Source organism: Quercus suber, unplaced genomic scaffold (assembly GCF_002906115.3).
Source record: "Quercus suber isolate HL8 unplaced genomic scaffold, Cork oak 2.0 scaffold_1035, whole genome shotgun sequence".
NCBI classification, from domain to species: Eukaryota; Viridiplantae; Streptophyta; class Magnoliopsida; order Fagales; family Fagaceae; genus Quercus; species Quercus suber.
The window spans coordinates 1-23,011 of NW_027070446.1; the positions used below are offsets into that span (position 1 = coordinate 1).

The following is a 23,011-nucleotide window of genomic DNA, read 5'->3' on the forward strand; positions in this document are numbered from 1 at the left end:
AGGACTCTGGGAAGAAGCAAAATCGGCGATTGGAAGAGCTCTGAGCGTTTGTGTGCTTGTTCTTGTGGGATGGTCTGAAAGTTGCAAAGTGAGGAGAAATGTCCACCTCCGAGATTTTATACGAGGTCAAACGAAGAGGCAGAAGTTATTTCTCCCAAATCTCGATGAAAAGCCCTGCCCGTTGGATCAATAGCCCACCGTTGGATGCAAAGGACAAGGCGCCCACTGGAGTAATTAATGTAGCGCTTTGGGAATACGGAAAACAACAGCAGCAATGATGGAGCGCGCGCATCTATACTTAACGCCCATACTAGGTTGAATTTTTGTCCGCTTTCAAGCCTTAACTCCATGATAGGTTAAAATCTCATTTTTTCTCTTCGGATGCGAGGGAAAAATTAAGATTTTGAGGGGCTATTGTGGGGGGTAAAAACTGAGAGCCGCTTAACAGGCCTGGAGTACCGGGTTAAGAAGTATCATACTTCCGAAGAGATATAGTTGGGTAGGAACGGCCCATTTGAAGGCAAGAAGCCCAGAAGTAGAGGGGGAGTACTGTCCGAAGAGACCACCACGTGTCCGAAGACGTCTCACTCCTCGGCCACAAATAGTCTTGATCAAACAAACGTGAGGAAGGTCCACACAATCTTCCCAGTGATCCCAATGATAATGATAAGTTCTGGGTAGGTCTGGGGATGATCAGAACAATAAGATACCTAAAGGAAAAGCTGCCACCACCGTATTTAATGTGCTGCAACAGCTTTTCTGGCCGCATTTATGTGGAGAAGACCCCTGAACAGTGCAACCTCAGCTACCGCCACTCACCAAGAACTAAAGTAGACACCTGACGTGACGTGCACTTGATTGGACACGCAGATGAAGAACAAGTGGACGGTGGAGATGATGGGAGAGGATGCTATATAAAGAAGAAGGGTCCCTAATAAGAAGGGGGGGAGAAAAAGAGGGAGAAAAGCTTGATTGTAGCTCTGAATGTTGTAATCACTGTTCACTCAATAAAACACATCTTCGGACATTCATTCATGGAGTTGTTTGAGTATTATTTCGTGTTATCCTCACTGCAAGTAATCTAGCCCACCACCGTCTACTTTATAACCAGCCCATCTCTTTCGCTCACTCTCTACAAATTCATTGTTCTGGGTTCGTTGGGCCTTTAACCCATATCCTTTGGGCTTGGGCTACAAAAACAGACCCTACATATATAATAATAAATATCAAGTAATAGTTCATCAAACTACTAATAAAAGGAAATAATAATAAATAAAACTTGAATATAAAACTCATTTAATTACAAAAATGATTTGTAATTATGGAATTTTAATTTGCGATACAAAGTATTTTTTTTTACTAGAAATTTTATTTGTGAAGTAAAAAGAAAAATTTTTAAGAATGAAATTTATGATATTAAGTTAGATTACATACTATTTTGCAAAACCAACACAATAGTTTTGGACATCTCTTCAATAGAAAACTTGGAGAAACTTTAGCGTTAAACCTATCTTGAGTATCCAAGCATCATTTTCCAAGTTATTAATAGTCAGGACACAAGAAGTGATACAAGATGTCATTTTGTATATATGACTTAGGATGATTAGAGAACTTAAAAACCAATAACAGAATTATGAATCATTTTATTATAAATGTAATGAGAAATATTGTGTAAAAGAGTTTATAAATATTACAATATTAAACTAAATACCTGATCCATTTGCCTCTTAAATAATGAAGGAGCAGAAAAATTAGCAACCTTTAAGATCAAAACCAACCTTGAATTTACGCTGTGGCACCTTCTTGAACGTAGCCCATGCCAATTCAGGGCTAGAATTAGGTGGGGGCCCATGCCCCTTAGTCTTAAGAAAATATTATTTATATATATATATATATATTACAATTTTGTCCAATTCAGGGCTAGAATTAGGTGGGGGCCCATGCCCCTTAGTCTTAAGAAAATATTATATATATATATATATATATATATATTACAATTTTACGTTTGGGCTCCTCTTTCAAAAAATTTGGGCTCCCTCCTCTACAATTTTACATTAATTTGATTGTAATAGTATTTGTATTAGTTGTAAAATAGCATAAGGTTTCAAATTTATCCAATCAACCCCAAAATACACCCCATCAATTTATGTATCATTGTGCAAAATTACATTTGTACTACAATAATTGTGTAATTACACAATTACTATAGAACAAATGTATTTTTGCAAATTTACACAATTATTATAATATTAATGTATTTTCGTACAATGATATATAAATTGATTTTGGTGTATTTTGGGGTTGATTGGATAAATTTACATAATTGCTGTAGTTGTGCAAATGAATGTTTTAGAAATTATTTAGATTGAGGGCAGTCACTTTTGGTTGAGAAAGAAATAATATTTCAATGAAATGTTGTGTAAAATAAATAATCAAATATAAGGTATTTTGAAAAGTGAGTATATAAAATTTTAAAAAAATTAGGTTATAATGCTAAAATAGACATAAATTTTTGCATGAGATAATGCAAATATTCTAATATAGTAAGAAACAATGGTGTTTTGTAGATGCTTCTCATCAAAAGTTCAAAACACATGACCTATCTATAAAACTATAACGAACAAAACTTAGGTGTAGTATCTTATGTACTGCTTCAGCTATATGGCTACTTAACTGAAAAATACACTTTCATTCCATGAAAAAAAAATTCACATAACAGAATATTAACAGGAGAACCTAAAAAACAGCGCCTAAGTAGTATAACTAAATCTTGCTCAACTATAACTACTACATGATATATCTTCTCCCAGTTAAGCCCACTCTCGAATGTAAGCAATGGGTATTAGTAACCATTTAGTCTCTTGCTACATAATGGGCCTATATATATATATATTATTATTTTTTTTTTTCCAGCCGATTAGTTCTTATACATATTCCCGCTTGGCATGGATTTTTCTCCTACGTCACAGTCTTGGTGGAAACAAGGCCCAGGTTTGGGCCCAATAAAATTTTATTTGGACTGTTCCATCAATTAAAAAATAAATAAAAATATTGCAAATATATAAAATTAAAAAACTCAAAAAGATTTGGTTGCAAAAACTTGAACGGTCACTGCTCATTATCAGTGACACCTCTCTCTCTCTCTCTCTTCCGCCATCTTAGTCCGTACAGCTACTGGCTACACAAAAATGGCTGCATTCTTTGCCACGTCATCACCCCCTTCTCTTCTTAGCTTCTCTCATTCCCACCACCATAACCAGGTACTCCCTTTTTTTTTTGGTCGCTGTTTATGAGTTCTAAAACTAAATGGACTTGTTGGAGACTTGGAGTCAATAACTTTACTTTATTTATTTATTTATAAAACTTGTAATTTCTCAAAGATAAACTGCTCTGTGTTATGGATAATCTTCAATTATATACTGTTTGATTGCTTTGTGGTGCAGAGTTTATTGTTGCAAAGTTGGAAAGTTGGGGCTTTTAGATTGCGGTGGCTTACGCCGTTTTCTTCTAACACTTTAATGCATTGGAAGAGGAGGTACTTTATTATATATAAAAAAAAAATATATATATATATATATATATTATCTCATAATGTTTTTGTGGTACCAAGTGATTTTTCTGTGCATTGGTACTTGATTAGCATAGTATGAGTGTATGACCTACTGGGAGTGTCTTTGAGTTGGTGAATTATGTTGTGTCAATGGTCTTGAGGCATATATGAAAGAAAATAACGGAAGAAAAAAAAATGTGGGAATTTTCATATTTTTGGTTGTAGTAAGTATGATTGGTAATGCAAGAACATTTTGGAATTATTAATAGCTTAAGCGGAGTGGATTAAGTTATGTTGTTGATGAAACTTGTTTATCCTAGTTATTGCTACATGTTTATTATTGAGTTCTCTCCGTATTAAAATGTATTGAGCTTTTAACACAAAAACAAAAAAAAATGTAACATTTGGTAACCCACCAACTAGAGCACTATGATCTTCATAAAGCTCTACGAGAAAAGTTGAAATTTGGAGCTTTTAGAAAAACGGATCTACATTATAAATTCAGATTTTTAAAATGCTATTCACTATAATTTGCCAAATGCTCAAAATTCTAAAGAGTTTTTCAGTTAAAACTTTATATCATAAGAGCTCTACAATTAAAGCTTTACTTCCTACAACACTACGAAACGGACACATGATAGTCTGACCCTATGCTAACACTGACTAACCTTAAGGTTACAACAGTATAGTTAGGACNATAGATCTTCGTACTACATGAAAACTTCATTTCAACCATTATAGTTTTCGTTGACACTGATGCTATTTAGAATAATGAAATAATGCATATAGCCATGGATGGAGTGATAGAAAGAAAAGAAGCAAATAAGAACTTGGAGAGGGTAGCTTCAGCAGCTTTGTTGTTTAGATGAGTTACCTATTTGCTTGGACAGCTGTGCTGAAGTACATGTAGATTAGTTAATACGTGTTTTCATTTTTGCTAGTGCAAATTTACAGCGTTGTAAATCTCTTTGATTTGTATTTATGTAACTTATCATTACATCTTGTGATTTTTAGGAGATAAGCCAAAGGGAACAAGAAGGGCAACTAGATGAAGGCTTTCTTTCAGAGGTCAATGCACAGCTACGGCAAGTGAGTCTGTCTTTTTCTTTTATCTTTGCCTGCATTGGTAGCAAAAGACCATTGAGCTACAACTACTGCCAGTAAATTATATTTTACTCAATCTGAATGGTAGTCAGACACCTTAACTTAAATGTAAGCATGTTTTCCATCAAACAGCATTGCCATATTTTCATAGTAAAAAGTTATACCCTGTCTTCTTGCATAATTCCAGTATGTTATAATGATAATTTAAGAAGTTTATTTTTATAATGTGACTGACTGTTACTTGTAAAAAAAAAAATAATGTGACCGACTGTCATCAATATTCATAAATTTCATATTACATATGGTAGTGCTTGGATTTTCATAAATCTTTCTTGCAACATTGTTCAGATGCTAGTCCTTATTTGAGATATAAACGATTAAGTTACTAAAATATATCGTGGATCATCTGTAGGCAAAAGAAGATGGGGATAAGCCAGGGCTGGAGGCTATGTTGCAAAAGGTCTTGCAACTTTATGCTTCCAGAGTTCTCTCCAAACGTAGTTATGCGAAGAAAGGTATTACCCTTTCTCAGTTTAGATGTAATGTCATGCAAACAATCTGATTTTGTGGTGATAGAAACACTAAAAGCTAAATCACCTAAATATTAGTTACACAAAACCTTATTGTTTCTGCACTTATTGTCACATATTGTGTTCACAACCAGTCATAAGCCAGGAAAAGGGAGGGTTTCTGTAGGTTGACAGCCAACAAAAAATTTAATCACTCTATTATGAAAAAACATTAGACTGTGTTTCATACATATTATATATTTATACTGGTGGATTTAATTTAAATTCATTATTATTTATGAATATAGCTTCCTGGGTTAAAATTCCCTAAGCATGATACCCTTTTAAAAATTCTTTATGAATAAATTTATATTCATTTTCTTTTGGCTTGCTTTTGCTTATAAAGTTGATGATATAGAGACCCAGCCCCTAGTGATATTTCTGGTGCAGGAGAAGAAGTTTTGAAGGCTGAGCAGTTTCTCGAAGCCATAATAAAAGGTTCCTATTACCTACTGATACATTACACTTTACTAAGTAGAATTTGTCATGTTAATAAATCTTTGTTACTTGTTCTGATAAAGAGAGAAGCTTGCTGATCTGCATTACTAATAGACCTTATATGGGTGGCAGCTCCAGAGGAAGAATGGAACAAGCTTTTGATCAATGGAATGACTGTTGGCAAAGGGGACATTCACCAGATGAGTTTTACGCTGTCATTAAAAAACGAATTGAGCGGACTTTGATCCGAACAGTAAGACACCTTTCTCCTTGAATCATGTCAGACAATTTTATGCTAGTCACTTCACTTCTGATTTAGCTGATTTTGTTTCTTCTTTTCTCTTTTTGATGGTATCCACTTCAAACTGTTGCAGGAGGGAGGATCTTACCAACAGCGTGTTCTTACGGAATATTTGAAAGGCATCCAATCAAGAGCGGAGGAGATTGTCCAAGTACTTCAGGGCAAGCCATAGTGGAAGCTGCCTAGAATTGAAGATGATTTGGTACCATAAAGTATCAGTACTGCACAAAATGTGATCTGTAGTGTATACTGTAAATCAGGAGTGAAGAAAAGAACACCTCAGAGAAGTTAAGGAGTTTTGTTGTGGATACAATTTTCCAGACAACTCCTATACGAGACAGGGAACTTTGCTTTTAGCACCTGAGTATATATCCCTTTGTTGCAACATTATTCATGTAGCACTGATCACTCTTTTCTTGATCAGTATGTGTATACAATATGTACAATTAGGCCCGTAGATGTATACTAATTGCATCACCACAAAAACAAGCTTATGTAAGATTTCCCCCCTTAACATAGTGGAGTATAGTGGGTTTGACTTGGTTTAGAGTTTCAGTGCACTGGACCTCACATGTCCAAAATTAGGGATGTGCAAGAAATCCGCCAACATGCCAATTCTGACCCAACCCGACCCAACCCACCGGGTTGGGTCGGTTTTTAGGGCTTGGTGGGTTTGGTTGGGTTATAAATTTTTTTTTTATAGCGGGTTGGGTTGGGTTTGGGTCATAAAATTACAAATATGCCAAACCCTACCTGACACATCTATATTTTCATATATGTTTAAAATATATTATATTTTAATAAATTTTAATAAAAAACCAGCTGTAGAGCACTCGGTTTCTACTATCATATATAATATAAAATCCTATTAGTTCTTTTAATATATATTATATAATTAATAAAAAAAATTTAGATATGTTTTGTTTATAACTGAGTTAGAAACTCATGTATATTTTGTTTATAAGTGAATTAGGATACTAGTTCATTTATATTTTTTTATCAATTCAGTTGGATACTTAAACATATTTTGTTTACAACTAAGTTGGAATATTAGTTTATATATTAATGTATATTGCATTTATCAACTCAGGTGGCAAGTGTGATATTTTTTTTTTTTTTTTTGCTCAATTTAATAATAATAGTAATGAAAAAAAAATTGTCCAACCCATGAGTTCAACCCAACCCGACTCAACTCAACCCATATGGGTTGGGTTGCACTTATGTGATGGGTTGGGTTGGGTTGAATTTTTTTTGACCTACCATGGTAGGTTGGTATGGGTTGGGTTGCACTTATGTGATGGATTGGGTTGGGTTGAATTTTTTTTGACTCATCATGGTAGGTTGGGTCAAAAATCCCCTCAACCCGACTCATGCACACCCCTATTCAAAATTGACCGCGTGTCCAAATTGTGTCCTATCTAGTGCATTGGAGCATTGAACGGAAGTTCTGCCTGAGTATAGCCATATCTTCTTCTTCTTCTGCTGCTTCTTTTTTTAATTAAAAAACCAAGTATAACCATTTCTAATTAAATGCAAATCTTCTATTCAACGTTTATACTATTGTAAAGTTAGGAGTTTTGACATCTTTTAATTAACTTAAATTGCTAGCTATATGATTCTCAAAAAAAAAAAAAATGCTAGTTATATAAGTTATATAAACAACCCAGGGGGTTAGCCGAGTTGGTTGAGCACTCGGTCTCAAGGTGCTTGTACTGATTCGATTGAGTGTGCTCCTTAGTTCGAGTCCAGCAACAACAAAAATAAGTTATATAAACACTTTTTATTATTAATGTATCTCACACACATTAATGTTTATATTAATATGCATGTAGATTTTCATTAGTTTAGTTGAGATGCTATGAGGTTAAAATTCTATTGTACTTTTTAAAGAAAATAGTACGTGAACAAAATTGAATTATGTTACAAACTTTATTCATTTTATTGCTACTTTTGAAACTTCAAGAATCAAATAAAAAAACATGGGAGAAATTTTGAGGACAAAAAATTGTGTTTATCCCTTGTTTGTGTTTCTCTTTCTATAACTTTGTAACAAAAGTAATCAACTATTTCTTAAAGCAAAACCTATAAAGTGGAAGCAAACCCCATTTCCCATTCCGGATCGGATCTTACCCTAAACGACATCGTTCCAGTATGCAAATGCGAAATGCTGGGCATTTCCTCATTCTGATCGTCGTACTTGTAGTTATACAAAGTCCACATAAAAACCCCAGCTCTCGAGTACTTCCATTTCCATGGTGTTTTGAACGAGGACTTTGTGTTGAAAAAACTCCCCAAAGTGGTTGAATCTGTCGTTGGGGTCGTGCAATGTCTACGGGGTGTAGATTATGCAAAGAAAGTATGGGACTTCATGGGACAATTCTGTAATGTTATATCCATGGAATTGATCACAAAAACCGCAGAGGTAATTGCAAGCTGCCTTTTTTTTTTTTTCATGCAAAATACTACTTACTAATATTGTCAAGAGTGAATTGTGACTTTGCCCAATTGTCATTGTCGTTTTCGTGCAGATCCTTTCCCATGCTTCTAATCGTGATAATATTCCCATGTTTCATAATTTGTCTTCCTTGAGTTTTTCTATTTTTCGTTTTATTGAGCGGCATGCAATACAACTCTTGCTTCATCGGGCTCCAAAGCTACATATACTAGTCGTCAAACCGCGGCAAAGTTATGTGCAACATGGTATTAGAACTGATGGTTACTTGAGGAGCCACTCACTGTTCCTGAATGCCTGTCGTCACACCTTACAACCTTTCATTATAACCAATTTTCAGGAAATGAGTATGAGATGGAATTTGTTAGACAGCTCCTAATGGCGGCAGGAGTGTTAAAGACTATGTGAATCACTTTTAAAAGTACTCTAGATTCAGAGGTGAAGCTTCAATTCGGGAAAAGTACTCTAGAATCACTTTGGTTGAATTTTTAGCAAATTCGGGAAATTTTTGGTGGCTCCCAATAGAATTGACAAACAATGGAATCTTATTGAATAAACCTGTAGTATGATTCCTGTGTGTAACTATGGGGGACAGGGACTCCTCATGCAGTAAATGTAGCTAGTTCTGGGAGAGAAAGGGGTGCAGTAGTAAAGTTATTTCCAAGGTGAAGGGGTTCTGATGCACTGTGTATGCACCAATGAAGTTGTTGGCTTTTTTCAGGGGATGATTACAAGATTTAAGTTTGGAACTACAAGTTGCACAGATGCCTTTTCACTCTTCTTGGACCCTGGATCTGGATTATATCCGTACAGTGCAGTTTCACCATGAGTACCCATGGATTGTGAGTGCTAGTGATGATCAGACCATTCGCATTTGGAATTGGCAGTCACGCACTTGTATATCTGTGTTGACGGGACACAATCACTACGTTATGTGTGCATCATTCCACCCCAAAGAAGACCTAGTTGTGTCAGCCTCCCTAGATCAGACTGTTCGTGTTTGGGATATTGGTGCTCTCAGAAAGAAGACAGTTTCCCCTGCAGATGAGATCTTGCGGCTGAGTCAGATGAACACTGATCTTTTTGGTGGTGTTGATGCTGTAGTTAAGTATGTCTTGGAAGGTCATGACCGTGGGGTGAACTGGGCTGCATTTCATCCCAGTCTGCCGCTGATTGTCTCAGGAGCTGATGATCGCCAAGTCAAATTATGGCGAATGAATGGTAACCCTTTCTTTCCATTTCCTTTATACTATCCATACAGTTGTTTTTTTAGTTCCTTTTTGGGAATTGACCATTTGTTGTAATTATTGGTTGCTGTTCAGAGTAAACGCTGTAGTAGTATTATGGGTTTTAGAAGAATCCTTAAATTTTTTTCTTTAAAAATTCCCTTCTGCTGAGTATGAATTATTGCGAGGTGGTCTGCAATTGGAACAACCTTGTTTCTAGTCTAGTTTGGTAGGCTTAAAATTTGAAGCTTCTTGTGCCTAAGGGTGAAAGAAATGGGAAACTCATAAATTATCCTTTATCCTTGCCATCATACTATTATTAGTATATACGCATCTTTTTATTTTTGGTGCATCTCTTGGATACTGCCCTTGTACATGGATTGTGCCACTTTGTGCTTTTAATGAATTTTATTCGCTTATAAAAAAGAGAGTTTGTATGCACCCTGTTTGTATGCACCCTGTTGGTAAGGTAATTGTTCATTTTGTTTTCAGATACAAAGGCTTGGGAAGTGGACTCATTGAGAGGGCACATGAATAATGTTTCATGTGTTATGTTCCATGCCAAACAGGACATAATTGTATCCAACTCAGAGGATAGAAGTATACGTGTGTGGGATGTAACAAAGAGAACTGGAGTTCAAACTTTCCGTCATGAGCATGATCAATTCTGGATTCTTGCATCTCACCCTGAGATGAATCTATTGGCAGCTGGTCATGACAGCGGCATGATTGTCTTCAAGTTGGAGAGAGAACGGCCTGCCTTTGAAGTAAGTGGTAATTCTCTATTCTTTACCAAAGATCGCTTTTTGTGATTCTATGAGTTTTCAGCTCAAAAGGATACACAAGTAATGCCAATTCGAGGCCCGGTTCCACTAGCTTGAATCAGAGTCCAAGGACTCTTTCCTATAGTCCCACTGAAAATGTTGTTCTAATCTGCTCGGATGTTGATGGGGGATCTTATGAGTTGTATTTCATACCCAAAGATAGCATTGGTAGGGGTGATAGTCTGCAAGAAACAAAGAGAGGTCCTGGGGGATCAGCTGTCTTTGTGGCCCGGAATAGGTTCGCTGTGCTTGAGAAGAGCAACAATCAAGTCTTGGTGAAGAATCTGAAAAATGAGATTGTTAAAAAGAGTGCCCTTCCTATAGCTGCAGATGCAATCTTTTATGCTGGAACAGGTAACTTGCTTTGTAGGGCCGAGGATAGAGTGGTTATTTTTGATCTCCAGCAGAGGCTTGTTCTTGGTGAACTTCAAACCCCTTTTGTCAAATATGTTGTTTGGTCTCATGACATGGAGAATGTTGCTTTACTCAGCAAGCATGCCATTATCATTGCTAGCAAGAAGCTTGTTCACCAATGCACTCTTCATGAGACATGGTGAAGAATCTGAAAAATGAGATTGTTAAAAAGAGTGCCCTTCCTATAGCTGCAGATGCAATCTTTTATGCTGGAACAGGTAACTTGCTTTGTAGGGCCGAGGATAGAGTGGTTATTTTTGATCTCCAGCAGAGGCTTGTTCTTGGTGAACTTCAAACCCCTTTTGTCAAATATGTTGTTTGGTCTCATGACATGGAGAATGTTGCTTTACTCAGCAAGCATGCCATTATCATTGCTAGCAAGAAGCTTGTTCACCAATGCACTCTTCATGAGACAATCCGTGTAAAGAGTGGTGCCTGGGAGGATAATGGTGTTTTTATTTATACGACTCTAAATCACATTAAGTACTGCCTCCCAAATGGAGATAGTGGGATAATCAGAACTCTTGATGTCCCAATATACATTACAAAGGTATCTGGCAATACTATCTTTTGCTTGGATCGTGATGGAAAAAACAGGTCTATAGTTATTGATGCGACAGAATATATTTTCAAGCTGTTCCTTTTGAAAAAGAGATATGACCATGTTATGAGCATGATAAGGAACTCACAGCTTTGTGGGGAGGCTGTGATTGCTTATCTTCAACAGAAGGGCTTCCTAGATGTTGCTCTCCATTTTGTGAAAGATGAGAGAACTAGATTCAATTTGGCTATAGAAAGTGGGAATATCAACAGAGGGCAGCTCTGTACTTTTTGTGATCTTGCAGTGGTTGGTTCAGATGCTTCGGGGTTGCTATGTTCTGCTTCCCAGATACGATGATCAAGCGGTTAGACCAGGAGCATTTTTTGATCTTTTTTCCGCATCCTTTTGGCAGCAGAAGCAACCATGTCGTTTGATTCACATCTGTAGGTAAAGGTAAGAAATACTAAAGAAAGAGTTCAGTTCCTAATGAATTGTTTTTGTTCTTTCCTTATCAAGCCTTTCTTATATTTCTTCCCCTTTGTTTAGTTAATTGTGATTTTTAAATGTAATAAAAAAATTTCAGAAATTTTAGACTTGGGCTATTCTTGTTGGTTGTTCATAGAATTAGATGCTGTTCATGGGCTGGACCATTTACATGTCAATGTATAATGATGCCATTTGGCAAATTTCTTCTCTCTGTATGAATTGGTGGTTTAATTGGTTATTAGTAAAGTACTAGTCGTACACTCGCGCAATGCGCGAGATAATTTTGATGTTATATAATTGTTTGTTAAGTAAACAATGAGAATAATAGTTGAGATTTATAAGTAATAGTCTCAAATACAGCTCACAATAAGTGATTACATTGTAATATATATAATAAATTTTAGGCGTAAATGCACTTTTAGTCCCTACATTTTATTTTTTCCACTTTTAGTCCCTAAAACCAATTTACGCGTTCCATTTTAGTCCTTTCCGTCAGTCAACCGACGGAAATAGCTGAGGTGGCAACCGGAGCAATTAAAATATTATAAAAATGCCACATCACCCACGACACGTCAGCATATAAATTTAAAAAATTAATTTATTAATTTTAACAAAATTAAAAAACATAAAAACAAAATTTAAAACATAAAAATAAGTCAGAAAATCAAACCAAGAACACAAATTTAAAATTAAACCCAATTTATATCTAACACAAAAACATTCAACAAAAGAACAACAACACAAGAGCTCAAACCAGAACTAAACACAAACTCAAATTTCAAAACACAAAGAACATTAATCTAAATTTTTTTTTTGTAAGAACATTTCTTCTTTCCCAGCACATGAATATCATGTTCTTCCCCAATCAACAAACTAGCAAAACCCAAAAATTTTCTTAGGAAACAAACACACAAAAAACCCAAAAATTTTAGCTCAAAAACAAAATCATAAATCTCAAAGGCACCATTTTCTTAAACCCAAAAAAATCATCAAATCCTAAAACCCCAAAGTACCAAATCAATCCAAACAAAAAAATCTCAAACTTAGAAAAACCCATCTCAAGCAAGTTGAACCCAGCAAACCCACTCAAACAAAACCAGATTCAGAGGCCATGCTCCCGCCGACGAGCTCTTCTCTCCGATGGAAACCCAACCCGAATAATACCCAGACCCGTACCAAGGGATCCAAGTCTCGATCCCAGTTTGCAACATCTACCAACTCCCCACCGCCCCTCAATACCTCTTCGACGAAGAAGCTCGCCGAAGTCGCCGTAATCTCAGCGACAACCTCACCTTCTTCACCGGCTGCGGCTACCTCCTCGGAGCTCTAGGCGGCGGAGCTTCTGGCCTCATCGCCGGAGTCAAATCGTTCAAGCCCGGTGACACCGCAAAGCTCCGAGCCAATTGGGTGCTCCAGCCATCGGATCTAGGTTTTCTTGAGATGGGTTTGCTGGGTTTGAGATGTGTTTTTCTGGGTTGAGATTTTTTTTTGTTTGGGTTGGTTGAGATGAGAGAATAGTGTAGTTTGAGTTTGAGATGAGAGAATAGAGTTTGAGTTTGAGATGAAAAAAAGAAAAATTGTGTGGCCGGTTTGAGAATAGTGTTCAGGTTTGGATCTTGTGTTAATTTTTTAGGTTTTAAAATTTTTGGGTTGGTGTTCTTGTTCAAGAACTTTTTAGATGTTAATTGATTTGAATTTTAGTTTTTAATTCTGTTTTTATTGTTTCTCAAAAAAAAAATTCTGTTTTAATTTTTATTATTTAGTTAAAATTAATAAATTAATTTTTTAAATTTATATGCTGACGTGTCGTGGGTGATGTGACATTTTTATAATATTTTAATTGCTCCGGCTGCCACCTCAGCTATTTCCGTCGGTTGACTGACGGAAATGACTAAAATGGAACGCGTAAATTGGTTTTAGGGACTAAAAGTGGAAAAAATAAAATGTATGGACTAAAATGAAAAAACGTCAAAATGTAGGGACTAAAAGTGCATTTACGCCTAAATTTTATGTAAGTAAAGAAGTCTTTATCTTGATTTTGTGTGTGTGTGTATTGGCGTGGAAACATGTTGCATTTTACTTTTAATTATTATATATGACAAAATATTTTGTAATACGTTATAATAGTGTGAGATATGTATCAAAACACAACACAATTAAAAAATGGAAAATTTATAATTTTTATTAAAACATGAAAATGAATCTTGTTGGTTTCATATGAAAGCTAACATTATTTTGCATTTTTGGAGAAGTTATTGAGCAATTTATCCAAACTTTGTTTCCATTTTATCACATAAGAATTATTAAACAAAATTATAATAGTTTCTATTTTGATAATCACTAAACTCACATATGAGAATCAACTATTACAAAAACTTTTCTCCACAAAACATATATTGATTTCTATTATTCCTTTCCATACAATTTAAAAAATGTGAAAAACTAAGGAAGCTAAATGTGTAGTTGATCTTAGTCAATCAATAAATAGCATAAAAGGGGTAGGGGAAAGCAAAAGTATTCACGAACTAAGGAAGCTAAATGTGTAGTTGATCTTAGTCAATCAATAAATAGCATAAAAGGGGTAGGGGAAAGCAAAAGTATTCACGATATAATTCTTTATATACGTTCATATTTGTTTTTGTATAATAATACTCTTGATTTTTAAAATATTCGTGTAGCAACTGTATCTTGTTTGGTCTCTTCTAGTACTGCAACTTTAACCCAACTCCCAGCATATAAACTAATGATCATGAAAAAAGAACCTAACAAAATGAAGTCAAACACAATTTCTAAATTTCAGTGAAAAATAACAAAGAGAGATTAAAAGATTTCACAAATATGTAGTGATTATTAAAAAAATTTCCATCACAAATACTATACTTATTGGTTTTAGGAGAGATTAATAGAGAACATATATAAATATAAATATAGGGGAAGGGAAAAATGTATATACGATACATAAGTGTTGAGGGAGGGGGAAGGTTGGGGAAGAGGAAGAGACTTTGTATGTTTTGGTAATTGAAAAATGTATTTATAACTGGTAAGTTACATAGTTAATGTTATATATATATATATATATATATATATATATATATATATATATATATATATTATTTTCAAAAAAACTCATCAAATCCAATGTAGTAACATAATAGTAAGTCTGAGTAGAGGACTTTTGGGCTACCATATAGGTTTATGAAAATTTAAGACTTTCCATATTCATTATTTTTTTCCCAAAAATTTTTATCAAAGAAAATAATTTCCTTCATAAATTAGAATTTTATGGATTTTTTTTTTCCAATTAGATAGATGAAATATATAGGAAGGCAAAAAAAAATTGATTGTACTTCTAAAAGCGCTAATAGTGAATATTTAAGTAAATATTATTTAAGGATTATAATAGTGAAACTTGTAGTACAAAAGAAATGCCTAGTTGATTTCCTGTTGTATTTATCTATTATATTCTTATGTTATTTCTATTATATTTTTGAATATTTAAGGAGTATGATGGATTGAAGTGCAACATATCATAGCCAAATTGAACAATAAGATATAAGATATAAGTTTAAGGGTTTTTTTTTTTTTTTTCTTGAGAATTAGAAAAGCTTAATTAAGCTAATTACTAAGGTAATATGATTTAATTCATGTTGGACTATACAAAATCATTCTATTTATTATATATATATATATATATATCAGTTAGCATGATTTGAATTAAGTTGTAGGATTTCCTAAAAATGAGATCACGTCAAGGTATATGCTTCAATTGAGAAAATTTTTTAATTTCAAAGTAATGGACATTAATATTACCATGGAAACATAAAGCAATATTGCATGCATGTCCATAGTCATAAAATGGATGCAATAGTTATAAATTGTAAGAATTTGTTTTTTCTTGAGAAGATAAATGGTACCCAAATACAAAGAAAAAGAGGAACACCATACGGTCAATACCTATCAATCATAATATTTTGTTTCCTCTTCCAAGGTGTCCTAAGAAGTTATAAATTAGCATCGATTTAGATGAGATTAAAAGAAAATTAGCAAGAATTTATGAAGTATTTAATTTAAAAAATTACAAAGCTCTTCAGTAAATAAAATAAACAAATGAGAGGCAAATGATCATGTACTAAATCAATAAAACGCATTCCAAATTTCCAATTCTTTAAACACAAAAAATTTTAAATGGTAAAACGCAATTATGTAAAAAAAAAAAATTGTAAATATGAATACAAAGAAATAGAATATCAATTAAAAAAAAACATGGTGTTTACAATCCTAGAAAAGAAAATCTAATACAAACCTTTACATCGTAATTTGTCAAAAAATTATTGAAAATAACCATATTAAACTAAGTTATAATCCCAAATACAAAGAAAAAGAGGAACACCATATGGTCCATACCTATCAATCATAATAGATGAGATTAAAAGAAAAGTAGCAAGAATTTATGTAGTATTTAATTTAAAAATTACAAAACCATTCAGAAAATAAAATAAACAAATGGGAGGCAAATGATCATGTACTAAATCAATAAAACACATTCCAATCCTTTAGCCACTAACAATTTTAATGGATAAAACATAATAATGTAAAGAAAAATTGTAAACATGAATACAAAAAGATAGACTATCAATTGAAAATTGGAAAAAAGAAAAAAGAAACATGGTATTGACAACCCCAGGAAAGAAAATCCAGTACAAACCATAAAAATTGCCGCAAAAAAGAAAAGAAGTTCAAGGGAAGAAAAAGAAAAACTAACCTCAAATGGACCTTCCAATTCTAGTTGTAATTTGGTGATTGATGGGCTGGAAAGAAAGCAATTCAAAACCTATATATATATATATATATAAAAAAATTAAATCAGTGGGTTTTAAATCCAAATGGAGGCAATTGAATGTTTTGATGGGGGAAAGAATCCGTTTTTTTTATAAGGAGATGATAAGTCAGAGAGAGAGAATGATTAATTGCTGAATTTAAGGGAATTTGGATTCAATGGGAAAGTCATTAATAGTATAAACATTAGCCGTTTGTTTGATGGGAAGATGATGAGTTGAGAGAGAGAATGGGATTGATTAAAGAGAATATATGAAGTAGAAACCCAAAAAAAAAAAAGAAAAAAAAAAGAAAAAAAAAAGGAAAATGAAAACTTTGTGACATGGTGATGATGTGGCTCAACTGGAGCGTAGTAACAATAAATGCTACTCTTCAACTTTTAGATATATATAGATATAGATTATTGTGCTAGTTCAAATAATTGATTCTTATTTTATTTTATTTTTTTGAATTACAAGGGCTGCAAGTAGTGTAATGTTCTTTTGGAAGAACCTATAATTTGACGTTTTTCTCCCCTTTGCCTTTCATAAGTGATTGTGAAGATTTTGTGAAGTCTTTTGGCTATATGGGGGATAAGGGACAGAAGAAAGGAGCGTGATAAAATAGGTTGTGTGTTTAGTATGGTGGTGGGCGAATTGTTGTGTAGTTTAGTTTATGGTTCTTATTTTATCCTGGATGAGCTCAATCATAGCTTTTAAATATGACACTTTGAATTGGAAAATTTATTGTAAGAATTTGATAGTCCCCTTACTGCATTGGCATCAGTGATGACGTAAAAAAACGTTTCATTATTTTATTGAAATAGGAATTTGTGTTACGCTGATACTTAAAAGTTGTAAGGAATGTTATACAATCCCAAATGAAAGAAAAAAGGTAATCTGTTGAGAAATTAATAAGATCATTTTTTCATAGATCTTGCTCTTGATTGATCAAGAGTGATAAGCGTTAAAGAAAAAATTGCAGCCAATGTGCTGTAGCTCAATTGGAATCTCCTCCCTTTTAAGTTTAAAGGGAAGAGTGAGGTCATGGGTGCAAAGACCTATTGCGGTGCATGTATAACTTATCAATGGAAAAAAAGAATAAAAAATTGCTGTCGAACCTAGATATGATGTGTAACTTGAAAATTTTAAAAAGAAAAAAAAAAAGAATAAAAGATTGCTGTTGAACCTATAGACACTGATTTTTATAGGTTTTTTACTTACAAATGGAATCTAGATTAATATTTTAAGCTCTCCTTTACTGAAATCCAAATATCAAAGACTTGAACTTATTTTGTTTCTTACCTTTTTCACTTATCTAGAAAGATTGTTTCTTTTTCTTGGATCAATCATTTAGGTGTACCTGATTAAACTTTCTTATTATTTTTTTCTTGTTGACCTTGTTTTGTTTGTCTATGGTGCAGTTCATGTCTAAAGCTGAATTAGTTTTCCACCAAGGCATGGGATCATACTTCTGCTGCCTAAAAGTAAAGTTTGGAGAATGAAATAAATTCATCCTTATGTTATCTTTGAGAGTTATATCCTAGGTCTTCTATTTCTGGTTTTGTTTTCTTTAATTTTAGAGATAGTGGAACGATTGTAATATTATTTGTAAGCAACAGATGATTTTTATAAGAAGAATGGCATGTCTTTTCTCTCAGATCTTAATTGCTGCTCCTTTTGCCTCTGCTTCTTGTTTGCCACACAGTGTAGTCTCAACTTGATCTTGATGGCCATCAATGGATGTTGGTGTATGGCTGCAATCTATATTCATTGCTTGCCAACAAATTATTGACAATTTATGAATACGTGATCACAAATGAGAAATTGGTTTTTGGTTTTTTTGGGTGTTGTAATTGAAGTCATTATGTTTTGCTTGATAGCAGTGTACTAAATTACTAATTGAAAGTGGAATGGTGGCTGCAATGAATTACAATTATCTTGGTTTTATGTACATGGTTAATGAGCTATACCATAGAAAGTTTGCTATTTGCTGTAGAAATCCAATGCATCATCCTTGAATCAAATTCTAGCCTTACTCAGAGGTTAACAGAGTGCAAATCATGTTAACTTCTCACATTTTGCTCCAGTTGATGACCAATTAACTGATCAAAGGTTGTAATCAATCTATATCATGGAGAAAATATTGAAATAGACGTAGAAGTAATAGACACTAGAAATATATTAATAATATTTTTTTGATTAGTACAATAATTCAAAGTGATATTTGATTATTTTCTCCGGACGAAACAGATCAAGAAATAAAAGATTTGTATCTTAATCCGACCGCCCGGAAGAAGGTTCTTTGCCCTGAATTTTGCCTAGATTTTGTTGGGTATTCTTTTTCCCGTGCAACATTTGCCACTTTTTAAGACCCTATTTCGAGCTAAAACATGTTAATCACAAAAGATGCCGATAGTTCCATTGGATAACTCGTTGAAAATTGAAACAAAAATGACACTATCGCATACATGTGTGATGAAGCCAATATAACTTGGTTGATCGCAATATAGTCTACAATTTGTTGACAAATGTAGGCTAAACATGACACCATGAAAACATCAGGAAGATGGAGGCCCTTTAAAAAAAAAAAAAAAAAAAAAACCCAAAACCTAGGGAACCACATTGTGGAACTCCCATCAGCTTGCTNCTCTCAGTGCACACAAACTTTTTTTTTTTTTTTTAATGTGTGTTGACACTTGACACAAAGAATTTGTATTGATTTTATTTACAGGTGAAAAAAGTACTTTAATTTCATTGCAAGCCCTTCGTCAAAGCTTTGAAATTTTATTTACCGGTATAGCTAATAGGGCCATGGCAACTCGTTTCTAACTTCTATTTTTCTTTAAATAACAATCATAATAGCTCATTTGGATCTTTTGCTCTTGTAAGCTCGAGCCCAACAGATAGAGTGTCACTATGGTCACTGTGGAAGACGTCAACTCAGATCGCCCCCCTCTACCCATTTTTTGTTCATTAAAAAGAAAAAAAAAAACAACAAAACAAATAAACAAATAAACAAACAAAGGAACAAAGGAACTCTAGTGGGACGAAATATTTTCTTGAATTGTCCCCAAAACATAATAAATAAATTGTGATGTCAAATAATTCAATAATTGCAATCATCAACTAGAGAAAGTGGTTCAAATTTATTTGTTAAAATAATAATTGTGGGGCCAGAAAATCGGGTAGCCTTGGCCCACTCCAAACCAGGCCCAAATGGCCCATGTCGAGGATGCTAGATGGGTCCGAGGATGAAAGCGCGAAGACCAATCTCCGATGAGAATATCCGAGGATGACCCTGTCCTTGGGCGTCCGAGACCTCGGAAGAACACGGGGACCACCCCAAAGGACTCCTTGAACGTCCGAGGAGGAGTGGACCCAGTGCCACGCGTCGGCGACAGGAGCACGGCGAAGGCGCAAGTCTTAGGTGAGCAGTCACCTCCGCATTGAATGCGCTCACCTAACCCCTCTGGCCGCATTAATGGGGATGTAACCCCTTGGCAGGGCAACATTGATCGTGGTGAGCCATTTGAGTACGGATAAGACCTCTGATGGGACAGAGGGTCAGAGCGGAGGCCAATGGATGATTAACAGAAGGAAGGATATAAGGAAGACGAGCAAGAGAATAAAGACGGTGGACTTTCTGAGGATGGAAGGGGGGGGAGAGAACTGAGTGGTAGTGTGAGTTTCAGGGAGAGGGGTCTCCTCGGACGGGTGCCGAGGAGCCACCCTCAGTTGTAAACTGGGCTCACCCCCCTTAATGAAAAAGGAGCGATTTGTATTCCGTTGCTAGGCTGTTAGGGCCTAAACCTTCGGTCCACTCTCTAAAAATGTATTGTTGGGGGAACTTTTCTAAATCTGAGTCCCCACAATAATAATAATGATAAAATAAACAAACAAAGGAGTAATAATAAACAAGCAAAGAGAAGCTTAAGTGGGACGCAATATTTTCTTGAATATTACAAGAATGAAGTTTTAACTTTAAATTGATTTAGAGTCATCCTCTTGCAACCCACTATATGATGATAAACTCATAAAAGAGACCAGTTATGTGTAGGCTTTTGTCACAATGCTTTTTTAATAAAGCATGTGGCTTGTTTAAATAATACACATGAATAGTCTTTTAAATTGCCATGTAAAGGATTGGAGAAAATAGTTTTATTCTGGATTGGAGCTAAACTTTGCTTTGTTCCATAAAAATTAATTAAAAAAAATTGTGATGTCAAAATACACAAAAAAAAAAAAAAATTCCCATATTTTTTTTGTTAACCAAACACNGGGGGGGGGGGGTGCGCGGGGGAAGCAAGTAGAGTGGTTATATAAAATTTTTGTTGCCAATTTGGTCTTGCAAATAAAGGTTTTAGGGGGTATTTTGGTCATTATTAAATTTCAAGGGTCTTTTAGTCATTTTTTAGGTTTTAAGAGTATTTCGGTCATTTTTTTAGGTTTTAAGACCATTTCGGTCATTTTTTAGGTTTTAAGACCATTTCGATCATTTTTAAGGTTCTAAGGGTATTTTGATAATTTTTTTAGGTTCTAAAGGTATTCCAATAAAATTAGAGGGTTTCAGGGGTATTTTGGTCATTTTTTTTTTGTTTTGAGGGTATTTTGGTAAATTTTTAGGTTTCAGGTGTATTAAAGTCATTTTTTAGGTCCTAAAGATATTTATGTCACTTTTTAGGTTACAAGGTCATTTTAGTCATTTTTTAGGTTTCAAGGTCATTTCAGTCAATTTCAAAGTTTCAAGGTCATGTGGTCATTTTTTTTGTCCTAGGGGTATCTTGGTCATTTGTTAGGCTTCATTGTTATTTTGGTCGTTTTTTAGGTTTTATGGTAATTTTGGTCTTTTTTTCTTTTTCTTTTCTTTTTTTTTTTTTAAGTTTTAGGGTCATTTGGTCAATATTTTTTGTTCTAAGGCCATTTTGGTCATTTTTAAGTTTCTTGGTTATTTCAGTCATTTTTTGGGTTTTATAGTAATTTTGGTATATATATATATATATTAAAAGTTTTAGGGTGATGCTATCATTTTTTTAGGTTCTAAGAGTATTTCGGTCATTTTTTAGATTTCAAAGGTATGGTAATTGTTGGGAAAAAGGGGAAAAAAAAAAATTAACCATCGAATGTGACAAAAGTATCACCAAATGTGAGAAATCTACGGTCTACTGTGATGTCGGTATTACCTAATGTGATAATGGAACCATCTAACGTGAGAAAGAGAGAAGGGGACCACCAAATGTGATAAAAGTACAGTCACATGTGATTTTGGTATTGCACAATGTGAGGATGGTACCGTCAAATATGAAAAAAAAATTAAAATACAATTAAATATGAGAAAAGTACAGTCAAATGTGATGTTGGTACTGCCTAATGTAATAATAGAACCATCATTTGTGAGAAAAAAAAAATTTGAACCACTAAACGTGACAAAAATATAGTTGTGAGGCCAAAAAATCGAGTAGCCTTGGCCCTCTCCAAGTCAGGCCCAAATGGCCCACGCCGAGGATGCTAGATGGGTCCGAGGGCGAAAGCGCGAAGACCAACCTCCGAGGAGCATATCCGAGGATGACCCTGTCCTCGGGTGTCCGAGACCTCGGAAAAACATGAGGACCACCCCAAAGGACTCCTTGAACATCCGAGGAGGAGAGGACCCAGTGCCACGCGTCGGCGACAGGAGCACAGCGAAGGAGCAAGCCTTAGGTGAGCTGTCACCTCCGCATTGAATGCGCTCACCTAACCCCCCTGGCCGCATTAATGGGGATGTAACCCCTTGGTAGGGGAACATCGATCATGGTGAGCCACTTGAGTATGGATAAGATCTCTGATAGGACGGAGGGTCAGAGCGGAGGCCAATGGAAGATTAACAGAAGGAAGGAGGAGAGAGAAGAAAGAAGAAGGATATAAGAAAGGCGAGCAAAAGAATGATAGAGGGGACTTTTATTTTTTGGGCTGAAATTCAAAAGAATGCCATAGAAGGGCTTAGAGTGGATGTTAGCTTCAGGGAGAGGGGTCTCATCGGACGAGTCCGAGGAGCCAACGTTAGTTGTAAACTGGGCTCACTCCCCTTCAGTGAGAAAGAAATGATTTGTATTCCGTTGTTAGTCTGTTAGGGCTTAAACCTTCGATCCACTCTCTAAAAATGTATTGTTAGGGAATTTTTCTAAAACGGAGTCCCTACAATTGGCGCCGTCTGTGGGAAGGATTAGTGCACTAGCAGGCGCAACGGGCGATCATTCCTAAGTAGTCATTCTACGGAAGGTTGGCGGCGACGCATCAAAAAAAAAAAAAAAAA

General features: G+C 34.8%; 1 non-coding gene and 1 pseudogene across 1 annotated transcript; both read left to right on the top strand.

Moving 5' to 3' along the window:
• Positions 1 to 4,341: 4,341 nt before the first annotated feature.
• LOC112005375 (uncharacterized) lies at positions 4,342 to 6,508 on the top strand. Its single transcript, XR_010627205.1, has 6 exons — positions 4,342 to 4,389; positions 4,565 to 4,639; positions 5,067 to 5,169; positions 5,614 to 5,661; positions 5,794 to 5,914; positions 6,036 to 6,508. It is a non-coding gene; the product is annotated as an uncharacterized LOC112005375 (transcript).
• Positions 6,509 to 8,998: 2,490 nt separating this feature from the next.
• On the top strand, positions 8,999 to 18,379 carry LOC112005380 (coatomer subunit alpha-3-like; annotated as a pseudogene).
• Positions 18,380 to 23,011: the final 4,632 nt, after the last annotated feature.